The sequence below is a fragment of the Nansenia antarctica genome (assembly GCF_963989245.1).
Source record: "Nansenia antarctica genome assembly, chromosome: 12".
NCBI classification, from domain to species: Eukaryota; Metazoa; Chordata; class Actinopteri; order Argentiniformes; family Microstomatidae; genus Nansenia; species Nansenia antarctica.
Genome location: NC_137682.1, coordinates 23,584,721 through 23,606,109, shown reverse-complemented (window position 1 = coordinate 23,606,109; position 21,389 = coordinate 23,584,721). Strand labels below are relative to the sequence as shown.

Sequence of the window (21,389 nt, the reverse complement as noted above, 5' to 3'; positions counted from 1 at the left end):
CCTGAGGTGGGAAACATCCAGGGGAGTGGCTGTAAGGCTGGTCGAGTCAAAGACCAAATTGACGCCGATAACTCAGAAAGGGGATGTCGTTAAATCCGAACTGTGTGGGGCCGTAATCGCATCCAGGCTTAAGGGCTTCTGGGAGAAGCAAGGTCGACTGGGCGTGGAGAGATGGTTTCATTTCGTGGACAGCCAGACCGTCCTGGGGGCCATTCAAAAGGAAAGCTACGGCTACCAAACATTCTACGCGAATAGGATCGGAGAGATCCAAAGGGCTGGACCAGCTGACGACTGGTGGTGGATCCCCGGAGACCTAAATGTCTCAGACCTCGTCACACGAGGCTGCCCGCCGGAAAGCTTGGGAGAAGGCTCGACCTGGCAGAACGGTCCGGAGTTCCTGGCGTGGGCAGTGGAGAAGTGGCCCATGAAATCCGCGGCAGACGTGGCTGCAAGTGCTCGAGACAGCGTGATCAAGCTGCAACGGAAAGCGTTCACTGCAGCTGTAACACGCGCTCAGGCAAGGAAGGGGCTGGACCCGAAATGCACCATTGAGGAGGAAGCAAATGCAAAGGGGACATCCACACCGGTTGGGAGTTCCAGGGATCCCGAGCATGAGAGGGAGAGACTCTGGGGCGGTGCTCTCATGGACCTGATTGAGCCAGAACGCTTCAGTGAAATAGGCAGGCTCATTCGGGTAGTTGGGTGGGTCCGGCGAGCTGTTAGGCAGTGGTTGGTTTGCAGGAAGGCTCCAGAAGACGCAAAGTGGGAGGCTACTCGCCCGAGGGAGACAAGAAGCGGAGTTAGCCTCGGCGTCCAGGAGCTAAACGCAGCTTTCCGCGACCTGTGTCTGGCTGCACAGGATGGAATAGAATTTCCTAAAACGACTTGGGACAGACTGGTAGTTAAGAAGGTCGAAGGGTCGGGGCTGCTGGTGTGTTCCGGAAGAATCCAGGAGGCGAAGGAGGTGGGAATCCCACTTGTCCCCTACACTGCATGGATCGGCACTCTATTGGCAAGGGAGGCCCATAAGGCGAACCACGAGGGGTTGGCTGGCACCCTATTGAAGATGCGCAAGAAGGCGTGGGTGATTCAGGGTCAGCGGGCTGCGTGGAAGGTAGTCAACGCGTGCGTCCCCTGCAGGAAAGACAGGGCCAAGCGGTGCCAGCAGATGATGAGCGACCTTCCGCGGGAGCGCACCGAACCTGCTGCCCCATTCGAGTACACCTCTGTGGACCTATTCGGCCCCTACGAAGTCATTGACGTCGTCAAGAGAAGGACAAAGTTAAAGGTCTGGGGAGTCGTCTTCTCCTGCATGGCCTCCAGAGCCGTCCACGGTGACGTGGTGGAGAGTCTGTCAACGGAGTGCTTCCTAAAAACGTACTTCCGTTTTACAGCTATAAGGGGTCACCCGAGGAAGATGTGGTCAGATCAGGGGACAAATTTTGTTGGTGCTCAACCAGCTCTGAAAGCGCTGTATGACCAACTCGGCAAGGTGGACAGGAAGACTGTGGAAGACAGGACCGCTCGACACGGCACGGAATGGGCGTGGGTTTTCCATCCTGCTGACGCACCCCATCGGAATGGAGCGGCGGAGGCGTCAGTTCGACTGCTCAAGCGGGCGCTGAGAAATGTCGGGAGGCTCGGAAACCTCACCTGCTTGGAGTTCCAGACGGCGCTCTTCCTGGCAGCCGATTTAGTGAACGAGAGGCCAATCGGCGCTAAGCTCCAAGTGCGAGATGATACGGTCGAGGTGGTGACGCCTAACACGCTGCTTCGAGGTAGAGCTGGAGATCCGGGGACTCTTGATCTGGATGAGTACCCGTTTGTGAAGCTGAGGGCCATCCAGGAAGAAGTGGGACGGTTTTGGCGACAGTGGAGTCAACTGGCTGGGCCCGGGCTTTTCATCCGCACCAAGTGGCACAGAGAAGCCCGAAATGTGGCCGTGGGAGACGTGGTCTGGTTGGCTGACCAGAATGCCCTAAGGGGGCAATTCCGCCTGGAGCGGGTAGTGGAAGCGAGGCCAGACGAAAAGGGGCTGGTTCGGGACGTAAGAGTGAGGGCTTGCCTAAGCCAGCCTGCTCTAGGAGTGGGGGCTTCAGGACGAAGAAGGAGCGAAGGCCGCGATCTCTTCCCAACGCTCGACCGAGACGTCAGGCGGGTGGTCGTGCTGCTTCCCGTGGAGGAGCAGTAAAATAACTTTATTAAAGAGAGGGAAAGTTGTGGTCCATTTAGGCATAAAAGACCAATGGACCAAGTGGGAGGTGTTTGGCTAATCCATGGGAGGGTTCATTTGGGGGTTATTTTGTTTGTTTGATTGCGATTGGTTAAAGGTATGCATGAGGGGAGTGATTGGTTAGATAGAAATGGGGGCGGGCTTAATGAGGGTGATCTGAGTGACAGGGGAAACGGGAGGTCAGTTGTACAGAGAGATGGGAGTTGGTAAGTTGAGCTCTAAATGATTGTGTAGTTTGTTGAATCTTTTCTGTTAGTTCGTTCACTGTTAATTATTTACATGTACTAATGGATCAATGTGTTTTCAGTTTTACAATCTGTTTAATAGAGGAAGAAGGAAATCAAAAATCGAATTGTGTCAAGTCTCATCATTTCACCCGTACTGCCGGAGCAAGCAGAAGATTCACCATTCAGCTAACTAGAGGGAGAGCTGAACAGTAGGGGTAGTTAGGGAGTCTGCTCCCAGGAAAGGCTTCATAGACCTGGACACCAGAACAGGTTACTGGACGTTGCGGAGGCAGGTGACTGGGCTTAAGGCTCTTACAGTTCCTGCTGTTGACATCCAGGAGCCAGAGGCCCTCAGTAAGATTGGGGTTTACCTGGACATAGAGGAGGGGCAGCTCTCCTTTTATGATGCTGTGAGATGCAGTCACATCTTCACCTTCAATGGCACGTTCTCTGAGAAGGTTTATCCAGTCTTTGGCACTGTGGAAACAGACAGAGATCTTATCATACTGTAATGCATGTGACAAGTCATAAAGATCTCTGTGGAGAGACAGTATACAGTGCTTTCAGTAAGTGTTCATTGCTATTGATGCCCTGAAATAGTGTAAATGGTAAATGGTGAAACCAATATGTTGTAGGAGTGACGGCAATAACAGGACAATGTAGTCGTTTTGCCGGTAGAAAAAATAACATGCGCTTTATTCTCATTCTCTTCATACGTACTGACAACAACAACATTCACTCCCCTTCATCCCACTTATATTACGTCATATCACCCGCTAAGAAGCATGGGTGATGTAGTACCCACAAACATACAACAGTGCTTATACATGGCTGGAACGCCGTGAATTATGAATGAACTCGGCGTTGAACTCGCTAACAAGTGGTCACTACACACGTCCCCCCAGAATTCACAAGAACCGGCCCCAAAACACGGTCAGGGACTCTGATAATCCGCCCAAAGCGACTCCGGTGCCCCTGAGCAGGCACAGGAGACCGAGGCAGGGGGAAAACAGCAGGCGGACGTTTGGCAGGCCTCAGACGGCAGGGCAGGGGGTCTGCAGGAGCTAGGGTCGGGGATGTTCTAACAGGGGGGCGACCGCGGCGGGGCGGGTGGGCCACCTCGACGGGGCGGTCCAAGTCCAGATGAGCTGGCTTAAGGCGATCCACCGAGATGCGTTCCTTTCTACCCCCCCTGTCGATAATAAAAGGATTTGTCGCCTGCCTCCACGACCCGGTAGGGACCATCATAGACCCGGTAGGGACCATCATAGACCCGGTAGGGACCATCATAGGGCGGCTGCAGGGGGCCTCGATGGGCGTCGTGACGGATAAAGACATACCCCGCTGCCTGCAGATCAGGTGAGACACGCACCTGGGGAACGCCGTGGCATGAGGTAGGGATCGGCAGGAAGGACTTGGCCTTGTCCAGCAGAGCACTCCGCTGTTCCGGTGCTGACCAGGGGACCATTGCACATAAAAACCTTCAAATAAAAGCAGAGAATGTATACTTTAAACTTGTAGTAATTGTTTGATTTCAAAGCATAGTATAGAGCTTCCGCACACACACTAGTTTGTTCTCTTTTCAGTAGTAAACAGGAACCATTTCCCTCCACTTGACATGTGGTGGACTAGATACATGGATTATGAGTTCCTTTAGAGAGAGTGGATAGTCGGACTATTACTGCTGTGGTGGAAATGTATATATTCCTTTATTGGTGAGCCGATGAAATAATGAGATCTGAATGTAATCAAAGGGTTTTGTGTTTATTCTTTGCGCAGCAGAAGTCTGAGTTCAACACAGAGAACATAGTAGGTCTGATGAAGTGAGCCCAGAGCAGAGAGCAGAGCTGACCTTCTGTACTGAGAGACAAACACACACACGTGCAAGAGGAAACGGTGTGACCTCAACTTTGCACAATCTTCTCGCTCATCATCACAGACATTTCAACGAATACAGTATAAATAAAAACATTTAAAACCTTCAATAAGCATAAACATTTTACCATCACACACACACACTAGTTTGTTATCTTTTCACACCGTAGTAAACAGGAAACTATTTCCCTCCACCTCACATATGGTGGACTAGATACATGTACTGAGTTCCTTTAGTGTCGATAGTTTGACTCTATTACTGCACATCTCTAAGAGCTATTAGCAAGGGCATGAATGCATCTGAGACTATTTTCATAAGAAGAAGAAGGAGACCCAGAATGCAGACATGTCCTGGTATAGGCTTGTTTCCAAACCAACATACCACTTCCTGATCATGAACACATCTGTGTATTTTAGGGTCCTTTGGTGTCATCGTATGTAACCGTCTTGTTATAAGAAGCCCAGGTGGTCTGTAGCGCTGCTGCAGAGTTCAGAATGTGCATCTATATCATGATTGTCCTGTCTCACCCCAACCATGGACTGTTCACCCTCCTACGTGGTACCGGCTCTGGGGCACGCTACCGCAGCCTCCCGGGCAGAACCAACAGGACCACCAACAGCTTCTTCCCCTCAGCTGCCAGACTTCTGACTCTAAACTCTTCACCTTCTCACTGACCACACAGCTGCAGTTGTGTTCTGTGTAGATCATGCTGTACATAGCCCATCCCTGTGTATCATAGCCCACAGCCTGTATTGTTGTATACTTCACTATATACAACATAATTATCATATCATATGTATCATAGCCTGTACAATTGCACATTGTATATAATCTCTCAATTTATATATACCACTGCACATCCAGTCACCATTGTATGACATCACGCTACCATTTGCACTTTATAGATTGCTGTAAATGCTGCTGTAAATACTGCTACTTATCACCGCAATATAATTGCTATTTGTTGCACTTCTGGTTAGACGCACAATCATTTCGTTGCATTGTTTTGTACTATGACAATAAAGTGAATCTAATCTAATCTAATCTAGTAAGAACAGGATCTACTACTCTCTACTTTGTTCCTGCATGTAACATGTATGCATTGTCTGATGTATGTTGACAGCTTTTGAAAGAGTGAAACCAAACCAACAACAATAGGAGAAAGAAAGAAAAAAGATAACATATTGTTGTAGTTTTATATCAAATATAGGGAGAATTGAAGTCTGTCTCTCTCCATTCTGGGAAATCGTAGCTAACAATTCAGTCTGCCTGGGGACAGTGCCAATGATTTGTGTCGCACTTACTAAAGTCTAGTTTCCTGTCACCACATTTGTTTGCCCAGATTAGTGATCTCATAAAGGGTGTCGACTTTGTACATAAGGGGTGTGCTCAGAGAAGGAGGGGGCTCTGAGGCTCTGGACTTTGCAAACTCTAGACTGCTGTCATGTAACTTTATAAATAAAAGGCTTCAAGCTAAGTTGATCAATCTCCTTGTGTTCAATATTCAATATCAATAGAGAAGAGACCAGATTAAATCCACTACAATATCTTATCAGCTCATCGGGGAAGTACTGTAGTGTTCTTCCTCTTGAAAACCCGACATAGCAGCTGCTTGTCACGAACCCAAACAGGCCCGGTGCCACAACGTTGCATTCAATTGTCAGAATAGAAAAGTCCAATCATACTTTCTCCATGAGTGTTGTAAGTTTATAGGTTACATGATTGAATAATATGTTGCATGATTGATTGACAGTTGAAGGAGATTGATTCATATGTTACATGATTGATTGACTGTTAAAAGAGATTGATTGATGTGTTGCATAGTTGATTGACAGTTAGGTGTTCTTATTTATCGTTAAGGTTCTAGAATGCCCTGTATGCAAGACGTCATATAAGTTGACAGTTTGTTTTTGAGAAATGCGAATTGTACATTGAATAGAAAGTGAATTATCTAATTTTAATCATGCTGACCTGAAGGTAGTACTACCCAAGTTCTATCAGCATGTTAAATGTGCAACAAGAGGAGAAAAAACACTGGACAAGGTATACACCAACATCAAGCTTGCTTACAAGGCTAGACCGCTAGCTCATCTAGGCATGTCTGACCACGTGTCAATCCTCCTGATCAAACATAAATCCATACCTATCCCAAAAATAGTCTCCGTCTATAACACATCTCTTTCCTGGGGTACAAATGTAAACACTTCAGTCGGTAGCCTACTAAGATATCTGAGACAAACTCTCGATTTTAGTACAGGCGATTGGCACTTCTATTAGACGTCGTAACAAACACAAAACATCTTGAAATCTTTCTCTTCCGTTTGTACAAAATGCTGACCATGCAGATATGTACATTAATAAAGTACATTAAGGATGCACTGATAAGGATCACCGAATCACATGGTGGTTAACAGCCCTAATTGCAATTTGGAGTGAAAGCACGTCCGTACACTTTCACTCTAAACCTAATTTGGAATGACGCTTTGTTAAAGTGTGCACATTTCAGAGAACTTTGTATTTCCCCCCTACTCACATCAGAAAAGAACACACGGGCAATGAACTAGCTTTGAACTAGCTTTGTGGCGTTTTCGCTTTGGTGAACCACGCTGGTGTTGGCGATGACGGTGCCAATTTTGTGGCGGGAAGAAGAAAAATGCATCCAGGTAGCGCCTCAACCTAGCATGATGCTCTTCCTTCTCATTGGACAACATGAGGGGGGGCTTGGACCCTTTCGCGTCCAAAAGTTTTTGGATTGGTTCTGCTTTTATCATCTTGGTCATCGGTTTGATATACAGTATACATATAAAGTCGCAGTATATAAAAAAAAAAAATCAGAATAAAAAAATATTCATTAAAAAATTACTTCCTCTTCTACACCCCTCACAGGTGCACAGAGGGGTCCGTCCTAGGTGTTAGTTCCTAGGTGTCGGGGTCTCAGAGGGGGTCTCAGATAGCCTTGATGTCCACCAGGTGGCTGTGCTGCGCCCCCTGCCTCTGGGCCTTGACCCCCTGCAGCCTGCGTCCGTGCAGCGTGAAGCGGGACCATGCGGCCAGCTGCAGTACGGCGCAGGAGATGGGCACCAGCACCAGCAGGTAGAAGTAGCCCTGGCACAGCGGGACCTCCCCCGCCCCAGCCCCGCCCCCCCCCCCGGGCCGGAGAGAGCCACCGCCGCAGCCAGGGGGTCCTGTAACGCCACCGCCGCTGGGTCCTCTACGGCCACCACGGGGCTCCGGTCAAAGATGTCATAGCCTGGAGAGAGAGAGTGAGAGACAGAGAGAGAGAGAGAGACAGAGAGAGAGAGACAGAGAGAGTGAGAGAGAGAGAGAGACAGAGAGAGAGACAGAGAGAGAGAGAGAGGGAGAAAGAGACAGAGAGAGAGAGAGAGTGTGAGAGGCACAGTTTTTCAAAAAGAAAAGTCAGATCATTCGATCGGATCCCGATATCAGGACCAAAGCATTAGAACGTGTCACATGTGACATGATAACACCACAAACTAAAAATCAGCTGTAAAAAGGCAACGAACACAGTTATGACGGTGATCAACGGTATCTTAAGAGAGTTGTGGAGGACAGGAGGCCACACCCACCGGTGTAGACACACAGCAGCCAGGTGCCGATGAGCGGGGCGAACGTCTGGCCCGGCTTGGTTACCAGGGCGACCATGCCGAAGAGGAGCGCCGAGGCGGCCTGCTGGCGTCCGTTCAGGACAAAGTCCTCGTCCACCAGGTCCGTGATCACCAGGTTCAGCAGCCTGCAGGTGCCCTCCGTGAACACACGGTTACTGGGGGGGGGGGTCAGAGGTCAGAACTAATAATGAAGGTACTAGGTAATGAATTCTAAACGTAATAACATAATTAGTTAAAACCACATTTAACATTACCTGAAGGCTCCACACGGCACAGCAGCAGAGAGGCTCAGCAGGCAAACTCAAATCTCTCACGTGAAACAGGGTGCAACCATTCGGGACGGAGGGGTGGAACACTGAGTTTATTTTTCAAACTTGAGAATTTGAGGATTTTACACTGAATTCTAATTAAAAATTAAAAATAAAGATCCAATAATAACAATAATAATAATAATACAACAAATGATATCAGTTGGTCTGTGTAACTGGGGTGGCAAGTAGGGTGGCAGGACTTTTTTCAAGGGTGGCAGCTGCCACCCTTTGCCACCGTGGTAGCTTCGCCACTGCTAGTGAAACCTACTGCCATGCCTCATACTGCCTCTTGACCTTCTTTCTAGGTGGATAATACCTCAACACCGCTGGAGTCTGGCCTACGAGCTGGATCTCTCTAGTAGGATTACTGAGGCCAAGCTGGTACATCTCCCAACTGTGTTCGGTGCGTCATTGTCTTGTTCTCAGACGTGACTGACGATCATCAGCATCATGTTCCTGCTCCTCACGTTAGTGTGTGCTTGCTCGCCACTAGAGGAGGTCATGTACACCCATAAGGTGGCCGTGCTTGAGGCTGCCACAGAAACACAGGTACAGGCAACAGAACACAGACATGAATGACGTGTTTCCATCTGATGGTTGTACGTCAATCTTGGTCTGACTGCACATTCCGTTGGGTAAATGGTCAATATATTCCAAATAAACTGAATATCATGTACACATCACCCATCTTCAGCTGGAGTTTCAGTGTCCTACCTATTAAGTCGGCTCACCAAAAAGGACTGAGAAATATAATGTTTCTTGGTGACAGCTGGATACTCTGCATGTTTAGGGACGCCATAGTAAACATTCAATACAGTACATCAATGAACTCATCTAGGGCTGATACAATGTGTTGGGAGCTTGTTGTTGCAGCTTGTTGTTAGGCATAATAAGAGTTATGAAAATACCTACAAATTAAACTACAACATATATAAACTCACCTGGTTTATGTCCTTCGCTTGGGGCTCATGGGTCTGTGATACTTTCAGATAAAACATTCAAATAATGTTTTTAAAATTAAAAACAAATCTGTTTACTTATTTATGTATGTATTTATTTGTCATATTATCTAGTAATCCCTAAGCCCTCCCCCAGCTGGATGTAGTAGTTTAACATATAAATATTATGGAGGCCCCACCACCTTATTCTCTTTTCCTCAGACTTGACTGACAGGGATGTTAGAGTCTAATGATGAGACTCATTCCAGTTCAAGGCCAAGGGGCAACAGTTATTACATTTTGGTTGACACATACTATTCTAGTGATCTCACCAATATTCAGAGATCCAAATGCACGAGTAGGCGTGCATTTAGTCTTGGTTGTTGTTTTACTCTAATTGTACTATTCTATTTGAAAGATTCTTACTGAATCATGCAACCCACATTTATCCACAATGTATGTGGATTTCACGTCACTTCACATTCGAACAAAGGCGCATTTCCGGAACCGTTGCACACAGACATGGTTGCTCTGGGGGCGAATTTCATAGTAACACCATGACTAAGATGGCGGATCAATAAACGCACACAGTGCTGAGACTGAAGACAACACGAGTCATTTATTAAGTTTATAACTGTGCTAGAGGGCAAACATTACAACATGGGAAGTAGATCTTTGGCGAGCGGGGATCATGGCTGCCCCCATGGTCCTCGGTCGAAATATTCGCACCCTGATCGTATTGTTTGACTGATTATTTGAGACCAGTCTCACCAGAGATTTAGAATGAGGAACTCATTTGGGAAGGTCAACGCTGCACGTTCATGGAGTAAATAAGCCGACTGGTCTTTACGGGATTCATTGGGATCGTAAATGCGGAACGTTGATGGAATACCCCCCCGACATCGTTCCCTGTAGAACATGTTATTGTGTTGGACAAAGTGCGTAGACAGTGCTGAGACTGAAGACAAGAGTATGTGAGAAGTCGTATGTTTGTGTTTGTGTTTGCTAGCCCAGCTGGATGGCGAGACGTGCTGCCACATGCTTGCTTGCTGGGAGTAGTGAGTTACATGGCATAGCCAAACATGTTAGTTTGTTAACTATGAAGTGAGTTACATGCCATAGCCAAACATGTTAGTTTGTTAACTATGAAGTGAGTTACATGCCATAGCCAAACATGTTAGTTTGTTAACTATGAAGTGAGTTACATGCCATAGCCAAACATGTTAGTTTGTTAACTATGAAGTGAGTTACATGCTATAGCCAAACATGTTAGTTTGTTAACTATGAAGTGAGTTACATGCCATAGCCAAACATGTTAGTTTGTTAACTATGAAGTGAGTTACATGCCATAGCCAAACATGTTAGTTTGTTAACTATGAAGTGAGTTACATGCCATAGCCAAACATGTTAGTTTGTTAACTATGAAGTGAGTTACATGCCATAGCCAAACATGTTAGTTTGTTAACTATGAAGTGAGTTACATGCAATAGACAAACGTGTTAGTTTGTTAACTATGAAGTGAGTTACATGCCATAGCCAAACGTGTTAGTCCACACAGTCCAGTAGGTGGCGGTAATGCACCTTAAGCTGGTTGCCAACCGCCAATCAAATAAAAAGAAGAAGAAGAAGAAGATAGTAACACCATGGAGCCCTGCTCGGAAAACGTGAGACCTGTCAGAAGAAGTAAAGAGGAGAAGAAAGTTCTCCGAAAGCAAATGAAAGCCAGTCTCACTTTACTGAAGCACGAGGCCATCAACACAGTATCGCAGCCCACTAAGGTAATGCATATGTTTGCTTAATAAAGTTCGTCAGCTATCCATCACAACAACAAGAAAACACACATTCTCTCTCTCTCTGTCTCTGTCTGTCTCTCTCTCTCTGTCTCTCTGTGTCTCTCTCTCTGTCTCTCTGTGTCTCTCTCTCTCTCTGTCTCTCTCTGTCTCTCTCTCTGTCTCTCTCTTCCTCTCTCTCTCTCTCTCTCTGTCTCTCTCTCCCTCTCTCTCTCTCTCTCTCCCTGTCTCTCTCCCTCTCTCTCTCTCTCTGTCTCCATCTCTCCCTCTCTCTCTCTCTCTCTCTCTCTCTCTCTCTCCCTCTCTCTCTCTCTCTCTCTATCCCCCCCTCTCTCTCTCTGTCTCTCTCTCTCTCTAACGTTATGTTATGATGTTTTTGTACCTAGAGCCTGGTGGTGGCTAACGGTTGGCTAGGTAACGGTGTGAGTCGTGAGCAGCTCTCTGCCGTATTGAAGGAAGGGGGGGAGGTGGAGACCCTCATCATGCCCCCTCACAAACCCTACGCCCTGGTCACCTACAGGTAGGGCCAGATCATGGGACCTGTGGGATGTTTCTACCATTAACGTTACAGAAGGTATGCAGAGAGAGTACGTTGCTCTGGTCCTCATAGTCTATGCTGATCTTTGCATTGCCGAACTCCTCCTACCCAGAAATGAATGTAGATCTGGGAAACCAGATGTGTGCACTTTTCAGTAGCATGAATGGATCATCCGTTTCTCCTCTGTGGTCTTACCTCCAGGTCTGAGGACAGTTCTCAGAGGGCCCACGCCCTCCTGAATGGGCGACAGTTGCACTGTAGCAGCGACCAGTGTGTCACGCTTTACCTGAGCTACATCAAAACAGGTAGGTTACCTTGTTTCATCCACTGCTGCAGAGGTAACTCAACCCGGTACACGCAATGAGTATCAACTGCTTGGTTGTGAGTCTTGTGTCTGTGTGTGTGTGTGTGTGTGTGTGTGTGTGTGTGTGTGTTTTTTTATTATTTATTTTTTATTTGTCTGTGTTTGTCCCCGCAGTAGGTAGTGAAGCAGATGTGTGTGTGTCCCTGCCTGCGGGCTTGGTGCTGGTTGAGGACTTTGTGTCTCCAGAGGAAGAGGCTTTGCTGCTAGATGCTATTGACTGGACGTCCCCTGATGAGGATGACACAGGTGGGCAGCTCGGTCGAGCCCCTGTACACACCACATTTATATGGTATATATACCACATTATATACATATAAATATGTATGTTGTTTGTCCCTATCTTTTTGTCTTCTAGCTCAGAAAGCTCTAAAGCACAGGAGAGTGAAGCATTATGGGTACGAGTTTCGCTACGACAACAATAATGTGGACAAAGACAAGCCCTTAGCTGGAGGTGTGTGTGTGTTTGATTGTGACCACTTTTGGTTTCTCGTGCAATATTACTTTTCAATTGTCTGTTTTCTAATGGCATAGGACAACCCTGTCATGTTATTGAAATGTTGTCATGTTTCGTCCAGGTCTTCCCCAAGAGTGTGTACCTGTTCTGGAAAGGTGTGTCAGCGACAGACATGTGGACATCTTGCCAGACCAACTGTATCAGTCAGGACAAGGTAGGTTTGGCTTACTACAGGGTTCCCGCCCTGGTCTTAAAAACCCTTAAAGTCTAAAATCCAGCAATCCAATTTATAAGGCCTAAAAAGGTCTCAAATTCACCTTGAGGATGACAAAAAGCTATCATATGGTGACGCGAATAGGTCTAAAATTATATTCAAAGAGGTCTAAAAAGGTCTTAAATTTGACTTGTTGAAACTTGTAGGAACCCTGTTACTAGGTTTACAGTGAAACCAAGGCCCTGTTTGAATTCTGGATGCCCTTGTCCCACACATCTCCATCACTGATCTGTATGTGAATGTATACATGAGTGTGAGTTTCCCATTCCACTGGTTTCACCAATCGAACCCTTTTATAAGGAGTCATAGGGTGTGTTCTCACTAGAACATTTGCTTCACTTGAAACAGAGTTTAGGATAAAATTCGCTTTGCTCTGCGTCGTTTGTAGCTGTGAAAACGTGCGAAGTCGCTCCCGCAGCAAACAACCAACGGATGCTCCGCTTGAAAAGGGTGGTTTCGCTCCGGTTAGAAACGACGCATTGAGGCAGTCCATAGGAAAACAACAGCGCATGCGTGTTGATCAGGATGAACGGGCAATTTCCTATTTTTCTGACCAATCAACTACCCCGTCTGTTGCTTCTATTGCGTATGTTACTTTGTTTACATAAAGGGCTGAGAGAACGCAAATCAGAGAAATAATTTATGCAACAATGTTGCAAACTCATCCACTTGCTCCGGCTCAAGATTCAGACTTTCATGTGAGAACATGACCATATACTGTATATAAGTCTACTAGTCCATATGGTCATATGTTTATAAAAGTACACAGTTACATGTTAACTCCCCCCTGTCTATATACCCCCCTGTGAATAGGCTATATAGTGTATAGAAGTATAGTAAAGTTCACATAATAGATACATTCTCAGATGTCTACCGATCACTTATCCCCCTATTTTTGTTTATACCCCGCCCTACTTATGTCTATTTATGTCTCATTATTGTTTTTTTTATTATCTTAGGACTGTGTTTGTTTGTTTCGTTGTACCTTTCGTTGTACCTGTTACAATGACAATAAAGATAATTCATTTATTAATTAATTAATTAATTCATTCATTCATTCATTTAGATCTGTTATTGCCTCATGAAAGGTGCCTTATTAAACAGAGACGGTCTGTAGGGCAACTCAACTTGTGAGCCTTGAGACTTCTGGTCAAACGTATGAAAAAGGGGCTAAGAAAACGTCATAAAACAACAGGAAACGTCTTTAAAGACTTTAACGTTCTTTAGAAAAACATAAAACCTCATCAAGTACAGGCCTCAGTCATCTAATATCACCATTTATATTTTGGGTGCGTTTGTGCTACAAATAAACTGTCCTTGGCTTGCCTTGTGTCCCAAAGCAGATCCTGTTGCTGAGAGATTGGTAATCTACCTGTGGAATCCCACTATTCAACAGTTTCCACAGAGATTGTTAATAGGCCTTTCATCTGTGATACTGCTGTGCTTCAAAAACACGTCCATTTACGTTTCTAAGCTGTGTTTCTGTGGTTCTTGTTGTTAGGTATCCCTCCTCATGTTGACACTCACTCTGCCTTTGCGGATACCATCCTCTCCCTGAGCCTGGGAGCCACGGTAGATATGAAGAGTGTGTGTGTGTGTGTGTGTGTGTGTGTTCGTTTGTGTATGTTCGTTTGTGTGTGTGTTCTGACGTGTACCAGGGTTTCCGTTAACCGGTAATTACCGGTCTTTGTCCGGTAAAATTAGTGGAAGTCCGACAAGTTGAAAACTCGTCGGACATAAATGTCCGGTGAAAATAATTCCCTCTAACCATTTTCAGCTGAGCACCAAACACACACACAGAACACTGCCCGAGAGAGAAGGACCCGCCCCCTTTAGTTAGCCTATGTAGGCTATAGGCTAACTAAAGGGGGCGGGTCCTTCTCTCTCGGGCAGTGTTCTGTGTGTGTGTTTGGTGCTCAGCTGAAAATGGTGTCCCGAAGCGGAGCGCTTTAACTTTATCGCACAATAACAAGGATAACAAACAAAACGGACAACATTTACACTAAGATGGAGACAAACTTAAGCGATATGATCTAACAGCCGGTCTTCAGGACGACATACAGACCCGTATGAGCTTACAGGGCTATCCCCTATCTATCTGAGAAAAGGCATAGCCTAGGCTGTAACATCGAACGGAAATTAGCCTATACGCATTGCAAGTTAATTTAAAGCCTATTTATTTTCAAAGAGTTTTATTCTATTTTATTTTATCTGATAAAAGGCATATGAACGGAAATTAGGCTAGCCGTGTCACGCCAGAAGCCTACATGCTTGCACTGTTACTGTTCAATAAAATGTTATACATCTAGACATTGTGGTATTTCTTTATATACGTATCCCAGACTGCCTATCAATTGTTTCTCAATAAACAGTTATGTTCTCCCCATTGTCATACTCCCGAGCTAAACGAAATGCCTTCCCAACCAGCGAGACCTGGTTATAGAAATGACGTTGTTTTATTGATTTTAAAAAAAGGGTAAAACTGGAAAGAGAAAATAGAAAACTCACATTAATCCCAAACAATTTAACAAACTTCAGTTAACGTAATGTGGAGTCCGTTCATTGATCGATGCTGTCTGTTCAGTTCCCAGTGAGGCGCCCGTTCAGCGCTGGATTTGACGCATGGCATAGCGCGCATGCGTCAAATCATGTTATATTATTATATATTATATAGCTCGCATCTAATCGTATCGGATGAGAAATAGACATTAAATGGCATATATAGGCCGCTACACAACAGTAATCACCGCGACAAACAGCTATATTAGATTTGAAAAAAAGAAATATGATTTTGAAAAAAAATGTTTTTATTATATTTTAATATGATGACCGGAATATATCACGTTTGTCCGGTAAATCGAATTCTTCCCGGACACGATGTCCGACGGCAAATTTTTCTAACGGAAACCCTGACGTGTACGTGTGCATACATCACATACATCTTGCTGTAAATAATGATCTTACTGTACACTATGTGTGCGCTTATATACATGATCTTGAAGGGCAGGGTGATTCATTCATCTTTATAATCGGCTTTAATACGTTTTCTATGGTTGGGCGGCCGCGGTAATACTGTAATATTGCGGTATATGAAAAAAACAACGGTGTCCGTTTCAATACAGTCATACATTTTTTTAAATAACACGTTATCCCCTTGGTTGGTGCTTCATTATACAGTCAGACAAACATACTCCCAACCATAGCAACTAGGGAGTTTTTCAGGGCCAAAAAGTGAAAGGTTTTTGACTGGTGAAGTCGGTCTTGAGATTCAAATCCAATTTAATATACAACTCTTCATATTTCTTAAAATATTCAGCTTTCTGTAAGTCAAAAACTTTAAAAACCCGGAATGTCGAGTTAGGGCTATGAATGGAAACAGCAGAAGACCTACAGTGCAGAACACATACAGTTTCTTCAGGAACTTCCTTTGATATGACTTTTACTTTACATAATGTCACTGCAGACGGTGATGGAGTTCCGTCACCCCGATGGGCCCTTAGTTGCCGTGGTGTTGCCAGGGCGGAGTCTACTGGTGATGAAGGGAGAGAGTAGATACCTATGGACCCATGGGTGAGAATGAAAGGGAATGAGGGAGGGTAGAGAGAGAGAGGACAGAGGAGAGACAGAAAGAGAGTCAAAGAGGTTTTTTCTCTCTGTGTCACTAGTATAACTCCCAGGAAGTTTGATGTGGTCCCAGCTGACCACCCAGAGTCCCCTGCTGCAGTATCCTCTGATAACCATAGCAACCTGACCCTGAGCCGGAGGGGCACTAGGACCTCTCTCACCTTCCGCAAAGTCCGCCGAACACCGTGCGACTGTGGTGAGCTTCTTTGTTGGGTTTGCCGATTTTGAACAAGTGCGTTCATGTCTCCATTGCTTAGCACACCAGACGACTGTTTACATTTTTGACTTGACAAACGGGCTTTGGATGAACCTGTGTGAAGCTGGGCCTGTCTGTCTCCCTGCAGCCTTCCCATCTTCTTGTGACAGCCAGCGTCCCTCCGGCCCCTCCCCCTCCCCCTCCCCCCCTCCCTACCCAGCAGCGAGGGTGACGCGGCCCGCTTGGAGGCAGAGTTCGTGCACAGCGTGTACGACGCCATCGCCTATCACTTCAGCAGCACGCGCCACTCCCCCTGGCCACAAGTATGTCACTTCCTGTCCTCGCTCCGACCAGGAAGTGTTCTCGCTGACGTGGGCTGCGGGAACGGGAAGTACCTCGGGGTCAACCCAGAGCTGTTTGCGGTGAGTGCATGTTGAACATGTTGAGGGTAGATGCAAAGTAAAAAAATGGGTAAATGCTACTTAATTTCGATCTGTTAGATCTGTTTTCTATGTCTCGTCTTTAGACGGGCTGTGTTAGGATTCCATTGAGTGTGTCTGTCCCCTGTAGGTGGGTTGTGACCGCAGCAGTGCCTTGGTGCAGATCTGCTCAGAGAGAGGCTTCCAGGCATTTGTGTCTGACGCTCTCAATGTTCCTCTACGCAAAGAGACCTGCGATGCCTGCATCTCTATAGCTGTCATTCACCACCTCTCTACAAAGGTATACACACACACACACACACACACATACACACACACACACACACACACACACACATACACACACACACACACACACACACAGTTTGGTTACTGTTGTTTTATGATTTCCTTTGTGTGGTGTGTGTAGGAGCGGCGGTTGGCTGCGGTGGAGGAGTTGGTGAGGCTGTTGAAGCCTGGAGGAAGGGCGCTGATCTACGTGTGGGCCCTGGAACAGAAACACAACGACCAGACGTCTAAATACCTCAGAGAGCCCACAGCACACAGGCCCGGAGGCAGCTCTACAGGCCCCTGCAACCAGGAGAGAGAGTGTCCTACAGGCAACGGCAAAGACTACGACCAGGGGCAGGTCGGGAGTAAGAACCCCCCGGACAACAACTTGGACTGCAACCAGGTCCCCCCTGAGAAAGAGAGTTGGCCCAAGCTTAGGGTCCACACCAACCGCACGGCCTTCGACTCCCAAGACCTCTTGGTCCCCTGGCATCTTAAGGGGGGAGGGGGGGAGCGGGCAGGAGGAGAGACAGGACATGGTAACCAGGGGAAGGGAGTAGGCAAACAGGGTGGTCGAGGAGGCTCAAAAAAGACATCAGACCTCCCCACTGCTAATGTTCATGGCTCAGCTCCCAGCCCAGGTCCTGTATTTCATCGCTATTACCATGTCTTCCAGCAGGGAGAGCTAGAGGAGCTGTGTGGCAGGGTTAGAGGAGTGAGTGTGCAGAGTAGCTACCATGACCAAGGGAACTGGTGTGTTATACTGGAGAAGACTCCTGGAGACAGATAAACACACACACACACAATCAAGATTTTAGTAAATGGGTTTATTAACAGAGAGTATGCTATTGTTCATTTTCAGATGAATAAAGTTGTATTGAATTGAGGGAGATTTTGTTTTTTTTGCCTCATCAGATAAGACAATTATGCAAGACAATTATGAGACCCAATGAAGCGATTTAACATCGCTGATTATTGTAAATAATCATGAAAAATGGGAAAAACAAAATGACCTTCAAATGAATGGGGATTCATTAAGTCTGATTTTTTATTCATTCAAACGTTGTTGTTTAATCAAGTCTTAGAAGTGGCCGTAGGCTGTTGAATGCAACACCTCTCAATGTGGATTACCATTGTTATAATATATTAATATTAATATTAATTTGTAATATATATTACATTAACAACAAAGAGTCCCTATTAATCCCAAAATCAAAGTTTGTCAGGTGTTTTTAGACCTCTTGACTCTCTCTGTATTCCTCCACATATCCTTGCTCTACTATGCCCTATTCTTCTCCAGTGTCTGTTATAAAGTGTGGTCTTTATGTTTCCTAATCATCCCCTGTATCAGTATTCAGGGCCGCATTTGTCCTGCCCAGGATTGTGGCTTTCTGGAGACCACCTAACATTATAAGATAACTTCTAAACTAGACTATACAAGATAACTTTTAACAGACGTGGTCAAGACAGAATGGATCTCCAGATAATGGTTTCTTGATTGCGGCTGGGGTGAGGCTATTATTCACTGTGATAATTGAAGAACAGCTCCTGGTAAATGTGGATGTGTCTTGGTCCACCGAGACCGTTGGGCCAGCCTGTTAGCGGAGCAGGCTGAGACTGGACTCGACTGTGCTCTGTGGTTTTATCTGTGTATCGATTATTGTCCTGCAACGGTTGTGTCTGGCAGCAGATAAGCACTTGACATTTTGAGAAAATTAAAGATGGAATTTATGTCTGCGTCCAGAGTATTGATCTAGCTTTCTATCTAATAAATGCCTTTCCATTAGTGCCTCAACGTTCCTGATTGATTATGATATGCTCATCTAAATTTAGCCATGCTGGTTCTGTACTGGAGGTGTCCACATAACCCTACTATCATATCATATTATCTAATGTTCGATCTGTTGCTGATAATAATAATAATAATAATAATAATAACTTTATTTGTATAGCGCTTTTCCTGCAAACGTTGCAGCTCAAAGTGCTTTAATCATTATATAATCTTAATTTAATTATTTTTTTAACTTAAATGCAATATTAAAAGGATGGGTTTTTAGTCTTGACTTGAACATATTTGCTGAAGTTGATAACATGCCACTATCACTCAATATCACCACATGATCTACATAGCATCTTCGATATTACACTGATTACTAGGAACAACAACATTGTATTCATTTATTCGCGCCAAATCCGAGCCACTTCCCGAATCGGTCACGTGGTACGGCCGGCAGGTTACCATATACGTCATCAACACACGCCTCTTACCATATACGTCATCAACACATGCCTCGATACGCGCATCACAAACATGTGCCTCGGTTTCTCGACACGGAAGGACACATCACTAAACATCTGGGATGCGAGCTGCCGCTAAACCCAAAAGAACAAGAAGAACCAGAACGGTTAGAATAGTTACATCTCTGTATTTGGTTTCCTTTACTGCGTATGAAAACATCTCAACAGTCAACAAGGACAACGGGAGACTCTGAGTGTCGGAGGTCAGTAGAATCCTTTGTCTCAGCTCGCTGCCTCACTGTCTAACATGTTACTACTGACCACTTCTGTCTGCAGAGATAGGCTATTCTGTCACTATACAATGTTGTTATATATAACACTATAGAATGTTGTTATATATATAACACTATACAATGTTGGCGGAACTTGTTATCAGTTTATGTCCGTGTCGCCTGGTCTGGACGAGCACACGGAGGTACTGATGGCGCTTCTCCACTATGGAAGGCCATCAACGCAAATAACGTCTAGAAATCCCGTGTCCACACGTAGCGCCATTGTAGTAGATTTTGGCACACATGCACACAAACCGTATAAACTCTATAGTTTGCCTTTTGCTATAAGGACCCTCCTGACTATGGGGGCTAGGGGAGGGGAGGGGAGGGTTTACGACCCTTTGTTAAAGCCATGTGGTCATCTCAAAATGGCTTCTTGTGTTCTGAGCCCTACCCCCTGACCTATAACCTGAAGTGACATCATGTGACCTATAGCCTGAAATGACATCATGTGACCTATAACCTAATGACATCATGTGGATCATCCTAGTTTTCGCACCTTGGGCTTTTCTACAGTAAAGGTGATGGGATATGATTTGAAACTGTATTTACACATCATTGTTTACAAACAGGGGAGTGGAGCTGTCAGGGCAAAACCTTCCGCTGGGCAAAAGCTACCGGGGGTGCGGCCTAACGCGTCACGACCAGCTGGCACGCGCACGCGTCACGACCAGCTGGCGACTGTGACTCGTCAGTCTAGTGTTTTTGAAACCTCCGTTTTGACAGCCCATTAGCGAAAAGCTGTAATTTGCCTCTACAAGTGTTAATATGTCATTTTATGAAGTTTTAATATGTTTTCAGGCGAGAAAGTAACCATATATATTCACAAAATGTATCCGGTTTATCAAAATATCCCGTTTATATATGATCTGACGGTTTTTTCCCCACTTCTGAGAGCAGACGACACATTTGGGTTGTGTCAGCAGATTAACGTAAATGCAAGTGTGCATAGCGCACACACACACACACACACACACACACACACACACACACACACACAGAGGAAATCTCTGTTTAAACTGACGGCTGATTTCCGAGAGGACGCCCACGGACAGAAGGTGAACTTGGTAGTCGGAGGTAAGAGAGGCTTTGCTATCCTAGCGGGGAGCTAGCTCGCGGTGTTCGGGTGACAGCCAGGGCGCGTTCGTAAATACGCTCTGGAAATCTGATCAGCACTCACGGAATGCCTCTTGTCCAATCAAATGACTTGGTCCCTTTATGACGTTGAACCCAGTGTGCGCTCCGGGGCTCTCAGAGCGAATTTACGAACGCAGCCTCAAGTTCAATACTCGCGACACACACGGACTGGTCCAGTTTCACTAACCACTGTGTAGAGTAGTAGACGCATCATTTCTACTAACACAGTAATATGACTACATGATCACACTAGTCTAGTCGTGTTTAAGCCCACGTTTCACTTTCTACTCCTAGACACACACTGTCCTAGTCACACACACTCCTAGACACACACTGTCCTAGACACACACACTCCTAGACACACACTGTCCTAGACACACACACTCCTAGTCACACACACTCCTAGACACACACACTCCTAGACACACACACTCCTAGACACACACTGTCCTAGACACACACACTCCTAGACACACACACTGTCCTAGTCACACACACTGTCCTAGTCACACACACACTCC

The 21,389-nt window shown here is 45.8% G+C and overlaps 1 pseudogene across 1 annotated transcript; it reads left to right on the top strand.

Annotated features, from left to right (window-relative positions):
• Positions 1-10,693: 10,693 nt before the first annotated feature.
• LOC308168728 (tRNA (carboxymethyluridine(34)-5-O)-methyltransferase alkbh8-like) lies at positions 10,694-18,769 on the top strand (annotated as a pseudogene). The gene is made up of 12 exons (XR_013938056.1): positions 10,694-10,989; positions 11,388-11,521; positions 11,741-11,844; positions 12,018-12,149; positions 12,259-12,354; positions 12,479-12,571; positions 14,133-14,203; positions 16,095-16,201; positions 16,297-16,451; positions 16,600-16,873; positions 17,022-17,171; positions 17,301-18,769. The product of XR_013938056.1 is annotated as a tRNA (carboxymethyluridine(34)-5-O)-methyltransferase alkbh8-like (transcript).
• The last annotated feature ends 2,620 nt before the right edge of the window (positions 18,770-21,389 follow it).